At 45.3% G+C, this 12,658-nt stretch overlaps 1 protein-coding gene across 2 annotated transcripts in view; it reads right to left on the bottom strand.

Annotated features, from left to right (window-relative positions):
* LOC113748379 (uncharacterized) overlaps positions 1-12,658 on the bottom strand; it is a 69,784-nt gene that overhangs the window by 47,462 nt on the left and 9,664 nt on the right. The window contains exons 2-3 of one of the 2 annotated variants that reach the window (XM_027291932.1): positions 6,072-6,213; positions 5,248-5,313 (exon numbers count right to left, since the gene is read on the bottom strand). The gene's annotated coding sequence lies outside the window, so the exon portion shown is untranslated. The remainder of the gene's footprint in view (positions 1-5,247; positions 5,314-6,071; positions 6,214-12,658) is intronic. The other variant, XM_027291933.1, reaches the window with a different exon arrangement.

Consider the following 12,658-nt stretch of genomic DNA (forward strand, 5'->3'; position numbering starts at 1 on the left):
GTTTTGTGACCAATGAGAAAGAAGAGAGAGTTTTTCATACCCAGGGCGAGGACCGTTGTCGTGCAGAACCGGAGCTACAAAAATAATAATAAAGCTGGAACTAAATCCAGACATGCGCCTCTTTGTCTGCGACACACTAAATAAATCAAATATTCAGAGTTGTTTACTGTTTGCTGGACTCTTGTAATATTTACAGGAACTCAGAATTACCGTATCACATTGCTGCACGGCTCATTACTGGGAAAAAAGGATGACTGCAACAGGTCACAGAGGACCATTTTCCTCGGAGACAGTAGGTAATACTTTAGTTTCTGTAGACACCCATAACACTCATGCGGCTCCTTCGGGGCCCTGCAGGCCCCCAGGAAACAGGCTGACCTTCTGGCGTCAGGCAACCCACACGCTGTCCTCACACAGCCAGAGCTGGCTAATGTCATTACGGGCCTGTTTGTGGTCAACAGCTCCCATTTGAGATGTACAAGAAGTGCTGCTCGATGAATGTAGGAAGTCTATTAGTTAGTCAGAGTCCAGATGGCCTGCGAGGGACAGAGTGTGCGTGTGCTCCTTCAACCCCCCCCCCCCGCCCCACTCTAAACACACACTCATATAGACATAAGCAGTGATACAACACAACATGCACACACACACAAACCACCAAGTATTTCAATGATTTTGGTGAAACTGGATCATATTTTATGGAGAAAATGTTTTTCCGGAGTTTCCTGACGGACAGTGAAGTAAACTGCTGCCAGCTGTAGCTGCTGTTAGCTCATGTTAGCTCAGTTTGTGACTCGGAGTGTGAGCTCAGAGCATTGGGGAAGTGTTAGTGTTTATATCACAGGCGTTTTGGACCACCGGGAAGAAGAAGAGGAGTTTTTCATACCCAGGGCGAGGAGCTGTTGTCGTGCCAGAACCGGAGCTACAAAAATAATAATAAAGCTGGAACTAAATCCAGACATGCGCCTCTTTGTCTGCGACATACTAAACATAAATCAAATATTCAGAGTTGTTTACTGTTTTCTGACACGCCAGCTTCTTGTAATATTTACAGGAACTCAGAATTACCGTATCACATTGCTGCACGGCTCATTACTGGGAAAAAAGGATGACTGCAACATGTCACAGAGGAAACCATTTTCCATCGGAGACAGTAGGTAATACTTTAGTTTCTGTAGACACCCATAACACTCATGCGGGCTCCTTCGGGGGCCCTGCAGGCCACCAGGAAACAGGCTGACCTTCTGGCGTCAGGCAACCCACACGCTGTCCTCACACAGCCAGAGCTGGCTAATGTCATTACGGGCCTGTTTGTGGTCAACAGCTCCCTGATTGAGATGTACAAGAAGTGCTGCTCGATGAATGTAGGAAGTCTATTAGTTAGTCAGAGTCCCAGATGGCCTGCAGAGGACAGAGTTGCGTGTGCTCCTTCAACCCCCCCCCGCCCTCACCTCTAAACACACACTCATATAGACATAAGCAGTGATACAAACACACATGCACACACACACACTTAATTACACTGCCTCCGAGTGAACCCTCTGACAGGCGGACGACGACGAGCAAAGACAGAAGTGTGTCTATGTCCCAGCGTCTGCAGGAACAGAGAATTCTTCACAGAGCTGATGCACAAGAAAGCCAGGCTTAGGCCCTAACAAGGTTAAACCCCTGAAAAAGAGTGACTTTTTAAATCATGGAGATTTGTGTTTCTGCGGGGTGTAATTAGCTTTGCTGCTGCGGGGGAGGAGGGAGGGTTGGATGAAGGGTCGGGGATGCTGGCGGAGGGGAGGGCCGGCGAGAGGCGAAGCGGGGGACGACGACAGTGGGGCGCATTGTGGAGTCCGGCGGATTCAGGGGAGTAAATCTGATTATCAGCTCGTGTCAGAAGCCAGGCTCAGATACAGCTTAGCATTCAGAGCAACTTTCTACTTTCGATGGTTAGACAATGACCCCCCTTTACAGGCCCGAGCAGCCCCAGAGGGCCCGACAAACTCTGGCCCTGAAGCCCCGACATCCTGAAACAACGCAGCACAGGATGACAGGACAACGGATACGGCACGTACAAACTACACTGATGACAATCCTTTGAAAATGAAAGAAATCTAGAAAGAAGTGAGTCCTTGAGGTCATGAACTCAGGTTTATATTAACATAACTTGAATATCCAACTGTCAGCAAGTCGAGTTGCATTGTGGGTACTGTTGGCAGCAGGTTTGGACGGCGAAGAAACCAGCAGTAACTCAGTCCATTGAGATTTGGGTTGGGTCCAAGCAAGGTAACCTCCGTGGCTGCAGAAGTGCCAAAAACTGCAGTTCCTCAAACGTCCACTTGAGGCTGGCTCCAGAAGTGAGCCAGTCTCCATAAGTCCCCATGTTCAAATGTCCAACTTCACAGCAGAAATAAACATGTTTACAGCCTGGTACAAAAAACAGTTTTGGTCTGTAGCTAATTTCCCCGTTCATGACAACTGTACTGAGGGTGAATTTATATACAACTCACCTGTTCAGGTTATATTAAGGCTTAAAGTTATGCACCGGGGGTAGTGTTAGTGTTTGTACCACAGGCCACTCGGAAGAAGAGATTCTCACAACCAGGGAGAGAGGGAATGCTGACAGGGAGCAGAGCCAGTGTTGTGCCAGAACAGGAGCTGAGTGAGAGCTTAGTGAAATAAAAGGCTAAAAGACAGACGCTGAGCTGGGACTTCTTGATGTTGGACAAGTGAGTAATATTAGCTGGCTGCTATGTCTTGTGTTGTTGACCTTGCTTGATGTTTGGCTGTTAGCGAAGTTGTCAAGTTTTGATCATAAGTAATGTAATCAGAACAAATACAGCTGTCCATATTTACCACAGTGGGATTACACTCTGAAACTGGGGGTGTTAAATCACAAAAATACCAATTTCTATGCAATTTGTAGCTTTAAGTGACCAACACGTTATCACAACGGATAGAAATGATGGTCAAAACTACAAAAATAATATTATCACAACGGATAGAAATGATGGTCAAAACTACAAAAATAATAAGAAAGTTGGAACTAAATCTGTTCACAAATTCAGATACGTTTTTGCCGATGTTTAGATCAACCGGGAGGCGAAAGAGGCAGGACTGCCAACAACCTGTGAATGACATCACGCAAGCGCCGTCCATTCTTTACACTGTCAATGATTGGGACTTGCGACTGGTTCAAGTCCAGCACAGACCACAGTATGGAAGAGTAGCTGAAGAGGTGCATGTTTCATCTCCTGGGCACTGCTGAGGTACCGAACCCGTAACTGCTCCAAGGGTGCCTCAAACATCTCTCCACATTTGTGTGTGATGTTGTATTTCAGGCATATTTGTGTCAAACTTGAGACAAAAAGGTGTTTCAAGAACAAATCTGTCCATGTGAGAAGAAGGCTCATTGATTTCGTCGGTTGCTATGTGCAAAGTTTAAGAGCTATTGATTGAGTGATACGTCTGTGAGATGTTTATACAATCTGGAGCCCAATGTGACGTGTTGAAAGTGTTTGTGTTGTTTTATCAAGAGGAAATCCTTAAACATTTCATAAGATTACTTAAACTTCGATTCACTGATTTACTGAATTACTTCTGGCTCAAACTCTGTAAAGCTTTATTCAAAAATCAAACCACATCCCGATATTTCTGCGTCGCCTCTAACAAGTAAAAAGAAACACACGCTCCTCGTCGTCTTTCTCTTCTCCAACACTCAAAAGTCTCCACCTCTCCCCTTTGCTGAAAAGAGTCTGGGAGTGGATGTACCACAATTAACAGTGGGGTTGCCATGGGGACAGCACAGTTGTGTGGGCTGGCTTCCTGTCTAGGCCTCTGGTTAAACAAACAAGTAAAGTCGACAGACAAAGACGGTCGCTGGTCCTTACAGCCTCATTTACATCCTCAACTGCCTTCAGCACTTCGAGTTCATCAGGCCTGGCATCACCCTCTGCCATCGCCCCGCCGCTGCTGCTATATCTAATAAATCACAACGGCATTGTGATGGTAAAACTGCTCCCCGTCTATACAGCGACACAACTTTTACAACAAGCGTGTCCCAGTCTAAACAGACAGACAGGCCGACAAGAGGCTGTTGACCCAGCAGGCTCGCTTTATATAGGCGTCAAAGCTCCTCTCTGTTGTCACCCGGGACACGAGCTGCAATGGGACGGTCCGGGTCAGAATGCACAGGTGCCCAAACAAGGCGACCGAGGCGCAGAGTTCCACGTTAAAACCTAATATATGTGTTTCCTGCACGACCACAGTTTGAATAATGCCAAGTACAAATTTAAGGTACATTTTTCTTGTGTTTTGCCACATCCATTACATTTCTGTGGGAATTGAGCTCAAACCCAGCAGGAACTACTTGTTAGCTTATAATTTAAATCATCAAATGTGAGAAGGTTCGGTGGATCTTCGAGTGCCATCCTGGCAAGAGATCTGGGTCTGTCCTTTGTTGGAAAGCTGCCCAAAATGCGATGTAAACACGAGGGTTAGAGTCAAGCAGCAACCTCCGTGGATGTGAAATGCAAAGAGGTGCCAAAGCTGCAGTTCCTCAAACGTCCACTATAGGCTGGCTCCAGAAGTGAGTCAGTCTCCATAAGTCCCCATGTTCAAATGTCCAACTTCACAGCAGAAATAAACATGTTTACAGCCTGGTACAAAAAACAGTTTTGGTCTCTGTAGCTAATTTCCCCGTTCATGACAACTGTACTGAGGGTGAATTTATATACAACTCACCTGTTCAGATTATATTAAGGCTTAAAGTTATGCAGGATTAAGAGCGTGGACGCTTTGATTGACAGGTAGGTGCTGTTACAGATGGCTTGATTGGGCACCCAGGCGTCATTTGGTCCGCCTCAGGTCCACGTTTTTGCAGATTAGCCAGGAGGCTGAAGAGGTGGGACTACCAGCATGGTGGCGGCAGTAGCCACCACACTGAGCTTCAAAAACAGCTCTTCAGAAACCTGTGGGTGACGTCATGCATACGCCGTCCATTCTTTATACTGTCAGTGGTATCACCTGTTGAAGAATGTAATGCATTTCTCGCCGTATAACCATTTCCTCTTCATTATATAATCATACGGCTCTTAACAGTGCTACTGATACTGATTTCCAGCAACAGGACTTCGAGCTATGCAGTTTGAAGTACTTCTTTTTAGTCTCGGGCACCATTTTCGTGAAAAAACAGAAAACATGGCAAAGGAAAGAGGCCAAAAAAAAAAACAGGTCGTGCTGAAATAGTGTTTGGGCACTCACGGTGTAGTGACAGCGTCCTCTATCCCACAAGATGGCCTTGCTGACAAAAGACACATAAATGGGTCTCTGCAAGAAAAGAACAGAGAGAAAATGAAGTCAGTATAAATACGTATTGATTGCAGAAAGAGAGCAGGTTTATCAGAGTTAAATTGAGATTGATCAGTCAAAGGAGTTCAGAGATGAACTGCTTTCAGTAGCTCAATCTCCCGCTCTGTGGGCCGCTGAGCTGAGAACAATGACTGAAGCCTGGCAAAACAAATAAAGAGCCACACAGTGAGAGGGCTCTCCAGAGACATTTAAACCCCCACCAGTGCATTAATAACCCCTCTGTCTCGGTTATTGAGCTGCTGTGAGACCTTCCAGTGGTTTGAAGCTGCTACAGCAAGAAGAAGACTCAATGATGGAGTCAGCTCTCCCACGCAGAAACTTCCCAACATCTGCTCAGTTAACAAACTGTCTGCCTCCCCTTTCTTTCTAACTTGTAGCTTCCTCAGGGACAGTATGGTGGTTTTATGGAAAGGGTTTGACCCGTGGAGCAGAGGGCCGCTGTGTTAACTCATCAATCACTTGGCGACACATCACCAGCCAATGCCCAGCAGTCAGCAGAACAACTCATCCATCTCTCTTTGCAGCCGCTGGCAGCTCCAAGAAGCACCGACTCAGCTTCAGAGTTGGTCCACTCCAGGGAGCAAGAGAGCAGATCCTCCCAGGACTCACCCTTCTTTCATGGGCTGTAACCCCAAACCAGAGTGGATGACAGGGGGGGGCAAGAGGGGCTTGCATGGTGGGAGGACAATGGAGCTTGATGTGTGTGCTTCCCTCACCCTTTGGAGTGCACTGGTGTGGAGCTCTTTGCCAGCTTGTGCTGGACTCTCAAACCCATTCAGTGCCGCTATGAGAGGCTAGAGGGCAGCGTCGGTCTGGCCATCTCATCACCTTTGTCTACTGGCTTCATTTAGACCGTACCTGTTGTATTCAACAAAGCACATCACGTATGATTATGCACATTATGCCAGAAATACCTCTCTAGCTCTCCATCCTTAATGGAAGCCTTAATTACGGCCGAATAATGAACCGGCAGGGGGAACAACAACCAATTTCCCAGTGAATCACGGGTGCTTGCGTCTCAATGACCTTGTTGTTACTAATTACGGTATATGCTGAATGTGAAATCAAGTACATTTTCAGACAGTAAAGGACAGGATTGGCTGAGGGGGGCTTGGCCTGCGACAACAATGTGGAGAAATTATGTGAATAAAACAGAAAACATGGCAAAGGGACAACAGGCCAAATAAATAGAAAAGAAATGTGTCTCTAAAAGATGGTCAGACGCGACACTAGTAGCATTTATTTTTACTCAAACTAGGCTCTAATGTTTGATATTATATATTAGTTACTAAAACTAAAACAAAAAAATTGATAAATTCTTCGATAAACGGTTAAAGCAGTGCTAATGTAACTTGCTAACATAAGCTTACAAAACGTTACCATGTTTTATTTTGAAAAATTGCATCCATCTGTGCCTCTTGACACAGGTTAAGACAGGTCAAGACGCTCGTCTACAAATGTCTTTGGAAAACTTCTTCAGTGACCAAAACAAAATTACGGAATAGACTGGCACACTTCGGGTGTCATTGTCTCCCATTACTCCGATATGGGACCGGTTTGTTGCGGAGAAACAAGCTCAGGGCTCCCACTAATTCAGCGTAATGGTGAGTTGTATTTTTATGCACTTTATATTTGTTTTTATGCCGGTTGCATTATTTTATTTCCTTATATTTACCCCCCACACCTTGAAGGCCGGTCCGTGAAAATATTGTCTTACATGAGACCGGTCCGTGGCGCAGAAAAGGTTGGGGGCCGCTGACCTACATAACCCACAAAGACTTCCAAGGCCAAGAAGCATATACAAAACAACATCCTGTGGCATTACAGGCTACGTAAAGTCAAGTATACGTAAAGGAAAGTATATCCGCTGGGTAGAACTTCTCTACTTTGTGCGGTAAGACAGTAATGCATGCTACAAACACATTTGTGCAAGCTGCTTTACTGGACTTTTAAAAGTAATTCATCTTCATTCAAACTTTATTACGTTTGTTATTAGGAACTAAAACTACAGCCACTATTTAAATAAACTATAATAATTAAACTAATATGATTGATTGGTTCGCTAAAAAGGTTTGTATTTCAGCATGCCAGTCCAAGGAGCATATTATTAGCGAAGTACATTTTGTGGTGTTACAGGCTACATAAATAAAACAATCGTTTCATGATAGTACAGTTCTCCTGGATGCTATCATGGTTTGTCTTTTGCTCTACTGGACCAAAAAAATGAGATGAAGTCAAACGTTTCGAGGGAAACGTGAATGTGTAACATACACTGTCTTTAGATTTGAACATTAATAAAATCAAGTGTAGTTTGTTGTTTGTGAATTGTTTGTAGTGACAAACTCGGGACTTTTTTAGCGTCTTTCAGCTGTTGTTTTGGTTTTCAACAGGCCACAAACGGTACTGCTTTCATAGTGTTGTTTTGTGGATGCAGCCAGTGAGGAATAAGCTCACCTGTGTTTTTAGCACCAAATACCAGACAGACACTGTTGAGCGACTAGATTGTAAACCTAGTCGAAACATTAGGCAAGCTACAGAGCCACAAGGAGTTGGTGGAGACCCAAAATGGGAGCTAAAATAAGAGCGAAAACTGGACTTAACATTCATGTAGATTGCAGCTATAAATCAGTGTTTTTTATATTAGCAATGATCCAGATGAGTACTTGTTTGTGAAAAGGGTTTCTCATAGTAAAAACCTCTGGACTTTTAGCGTCTTTCAGCTCTTTGTTTTGTTTTGGTCTGTCAAAACAACAGAAAACAAACAAAAAAGCAGGTAAACCTAAATGAACTCAGCTCATGAACTATGGTGACTTGCTAATAATAAAGAATAAAATGCCAAACAGCAAATACTGAAATAACATTCATATGTGAAACCAGGTGTTCTGTCAGGTCAAACTAATATTCATTAATCAACGGCCGCTTTGATGTCGTTTGACCCATCATCATGAGCACAACCCAATCCCATATAGGGTTTGTCTAAAGTGATTGCTGCTCCTCTTTTCCTTGTTCAATTCAGATGATGAGATTAGGGAGATTCCTAGAGATGGGATTTCCATTGTGCGTGTGTCGACAGCGTCCCCCTTTTTTTTCCACACAAACTCCACCTCGACGCACTTCCTGTCAGATCCATTCGAGCACAGAGCGGCGTGGGCCGACAGGGCTCGGGGCAGACAGGAAGTGCTGTGGTGCCGGTCAGAGCCAGCAGGGGGGAAATATGGTCAAATATGGTCAGTCTTATCAATAAGGAGTAGGTGGAACGGGCTAGATCAAATTACCAATTTAGAGCTAATCACCAAAGTGGTGGCTGGTCTTTGCTTTATCCTCTCCCACTCTGCTTTCTCCTCTCTCCGGCGATTCCTGTCGCCATCTGTCTGCCTTTCTCAGGGAGTCCTTCCTTCTCTCCTGAGCACCCACTGGATGTTTTATTAATTCCGTTTCACCTGATTACACCCTGTCTGTGAGCCAGGGCACATAATAGGCATTTAATCAACGTTTAATAAAGGGAGCAGGCATTGAACAGAGGGCCGCAGATCTCAGGCTGCATCCTGGTGAGGTCAGCACCAAGGACAACGCGAACACGCGCGTTACGTGGACGTAAACGAGCCGCCATTACTGCGGTGGCAATCGTAAAGTGTATAACTTCATTTTAAAGCACTTAAATCTTCAAATATAACCACAAACAGCATTAAAGGGTGACAATCTTTATGACTTTTCAACAAAATGTATGTGCCTGAATGATCTTAACCTGTCAATCAAAGTGCCCACCGTCGTAATCCTGCATAACTACTTTAAGCCTTAATATAATCTGAACAGTGATTGTGTATATCAGTACAGTTGTCATGAACAGCTTGACCTAACCCTCATGTTTAGATCGGCTTGCCAACAAAGGACAGAGCCAAATCTCTTGCTCGCATGGCACTCGGAGATCTGATCCGAAGATCCACTTGTACTATTTTAACTTTCTTACATTTATCATTTAGATTATAAGTTAACGAGCAAGACTTTAGGATTTGGAGGCAGACAGAAGTGCACGTTCTTGCGTCAAAAAACAATTTTCAGACGGAATACTTCAACCCAGACTTACCTCATCTGTCGGCAAACGCGACAACCCAAACCTCACGCACAATCAGCAGCTGGATTTGTCTATAAACCAACTAACTCTGAGACAAAGGGCTACACACAGTTTCTAAAGCTCAGACAAAACTTTAAAAGCACACCACAGGAACTCCACAATGCAGCGCAACACAACTGACGAGGAGATCCATTCAGAAGACAATCGAGCTATCAATGGCAAACAAAAGGGAAGAGGGTGACCACCTCAGCATGGCTTTAGCCAGGTTAGAGGCAGAGACAGAAGAGGGAGCACCCAGATTGAGAAAGAGAAGCCCGGGGTCAGCTATAATGAGCCGTGAATGTGAGCATCCGACCAATCTGTTTTATGGGGTTCATCCCTGGAAAGATTCTGTCCGCCTCGCACCGGTGTTTTGTGTGTTCACGTTGGGGGTCTGGGTCATGAAGCTGCAAGGGCTCCGTGACCCTGAAATGAGCCTGGAGTCAGTGTGGCCCCCTCTGGCAGGACAGAGGTCCCTTTATGCTTTAACTGCAAGCAAGGAGGATCAATAGGGTACTATTGGCGCTGGGATTGTATGCAGGAGTAAGCGGTCCAGCCATTTAGATGTCTCAAAGGGGTTGGCGCACCCGGACAAAAGCGCAGCCCCGCGGCCACTACGGGTCACAATGACCTGTGGGACATTGGCAACACAGCAGCTAACCTACTTAACATTCATTAGTGTCAGAGAGGTGGACAGATGCTCGAGCCTGCAGATCTTCTCTCTCATGTTCTCAACAGGGGGCTCATTAAGCAGCGTTTTGACGTGTCTTTTCATTGGGGATATTGGGCGTTGTCGGGTGGCGGCGGCGGCGGCGGCAGCCTAACCGCTCAAGCTCGAGCTGGTGTGGCACTGACGACTCACCCCGAGCGCGTGGTGTGCAGAGCAGTCAGGCAGCCAGGTGCTCGTGCTGATGGGACGCATGGGTCGAGCCAGAAGCCTCCGATGACGCTTGAAATCCTGATTTCTGGAAGGACTGTTTTCCCAGTGAGGCTCTGGAGCTCGTCTTCTCTCACAGCAGACATGTCCGGTGAACTCTGCTTACAGTTCGCTCATCTCTTAAACAAAATGTGAACATTTCACCCCTGAAGACCTGAAGTAACAAAGAAAACACGGCCACCAGACCATACCTGAGAGATTTAAGGGCAGAGGAACCACTGGGGAGGCATGCACTCTATTAATCTAGCTATTGCTGTTAATAATTACCATCCTGCTAAACTGGTGCAACCCTCTCAGCACATCGTTTCCTTTGCCAGGCAAAGACAACAAGACAATATGACCTTCCGAGTTTTGCTGCAGGAAATAATAAACTTAAACTTTGTTCCTTCCACACACAAAAAACAAGGCCCCCACATAACCAAAGCTTTCAATTAAGAAGTGAACAGCGCTGTAGCCTCACACAGTGACAGAGGCCAGAACAGAAATCAGGGCCGCTGGACAGAGAGAGGGCTTTCAGCCCCGATCCAACACAACAGGGATCAGGTTTCTGGGCTGCTATACAGCAGCAATAATCTCCTGGCCTTAATTACATTACAGGGCAATAGTGGCAAGCTCTGTGGAAACAATGGACCCTATCATATATCTACAAATCAGAGCTCGAGCAGAGTGTGTGTGTGTGCATGCTCTGAACAGCACTCTATCTGTATCTCCAATCAAAGCTATTATCTAGAGTGTGACTTGAGTTTGCGGTCCTTCATCTTCAGATTGGTAGTGCAGGGAAAAAAAAAAAAGTAAATACGCTCTTGGGTAAATTAACAAGTGGCTGTGGACAGTGAAGAGCAAGGCAATGTTTTCCATGGCACCAAACCAAAACACAAACCCGTTTCCCATTTCAGCTAACGTGAAATAAATATTTTTAAAACTTGTTCTCCCGACCATAAAAGCACAGCGCGGGACATGTACTAAAGCGTCCTGGGGGCCATCTGAGATCAAGAGCACTCTCTCGTACATCTCCCTTCCTAAAGCCACTCTGAGGTCTCCCTCTGTTCGACCGACGGGGGCTCTGCAACGCTTTTTTGGGGGTGGGCGGGATAATCCAGATGCCACAATACCAGTGTGCTAAGACACTGCCAGAAAATGCATTGTTGGACGGAAGTAAGGTTGGAAATCGGTTGATATTTTTCCGTGTTTTAATGCAAGCGTGTGGACCTATCAGCTGTTATCGAATTGATCATAATACAAAGAAAGCTAGTTGTACGTATATATTTGTGAACTATGTGTACTGGTTTATTTAACTCCATTCTTTAGCTTTTCGTTTGTTTTCTGTTGTTTTGGAGAGACCAAACCAAAAAAAAGAGCTGAAAGGACGCCAAAAGTCCAGAGTTTGTTACATATAAACCCTTTTCACATACAAGTACTCATCGGGATCATTGCTAATATAAAAACACACTGAATTATGGCTCAACCTGATGATTTAAGTCCAATTTTCGCTGCTCATTTTAGCTCCATTTTGGGTCTCACCAACTCCCTGTGGCTCTGTAGCTGCCCAAATGTTTCGACTAGGTTTAAACACTAGCCGCTAACAGTGTCTGTCTGGTATATTGGTGCTGAAAGCAGGTGAGCTTATTCCTCACTGCTATGAATACTATAAAAGCAGTACAGTTTGTGGCCTTGAAAACCAAAACAAACGCTGAAAGACGCTAAAAGTCCAGAGTTTTGCTTAGAAGCTCACCGGGTCCAGTGTTAATATAAAAAACTTGATTATACTCTTATTTTCAATCTTCTCTCTGTTGGATCTGAAAAAAGTTAATCACTTTATTGGTAATTAAGCGACACACACATATAACGGCACATTTCAGCAAATAATTAAAACTTTTTTTTTCGCTGTTAGCTAAGAAAAGACTTGGATTGAATGCACACTCTCTCACACACAAATAAACACATACATCACACACAAAGCTGACAAAGCCTCCCAGAAAACACATAAAAGTACAATCAAACAAGAGCTTCATCTGCACTTCTAAGGAAAGCAGCCCAGCCCACTGCGGGGCCCCTTTGTCGGCTGCGAGACCAGAATCAAAGAGCGTTGACCTGCGCCGAGCTCTGCCCGGCATGCCTGCGGGGAGTCCTGCTCTGACTCCAACCCTGGTTGCCATGCCATGCTGGGTCCCTTCACTCCCACGGCCCGCCCCCCGGTTAGCTCCGTTATTCCTCATCTCATCAATCTGTCAGCTAAGCCTTGACATGCGTGACAA

This window comes from Larimichthys crocea, chromosome XX, assembly GCF_000972845.2.
Source record: "Larimichthys crocea isolate SSNF chromosome XX, L_crocea_2.0, whole genome shotgun sequence".
NCBI lineage: Eukaryota > Metazoa > Chordata > Actinopteri > Sciaenidae > Larimichthys > Larimichthys crocea.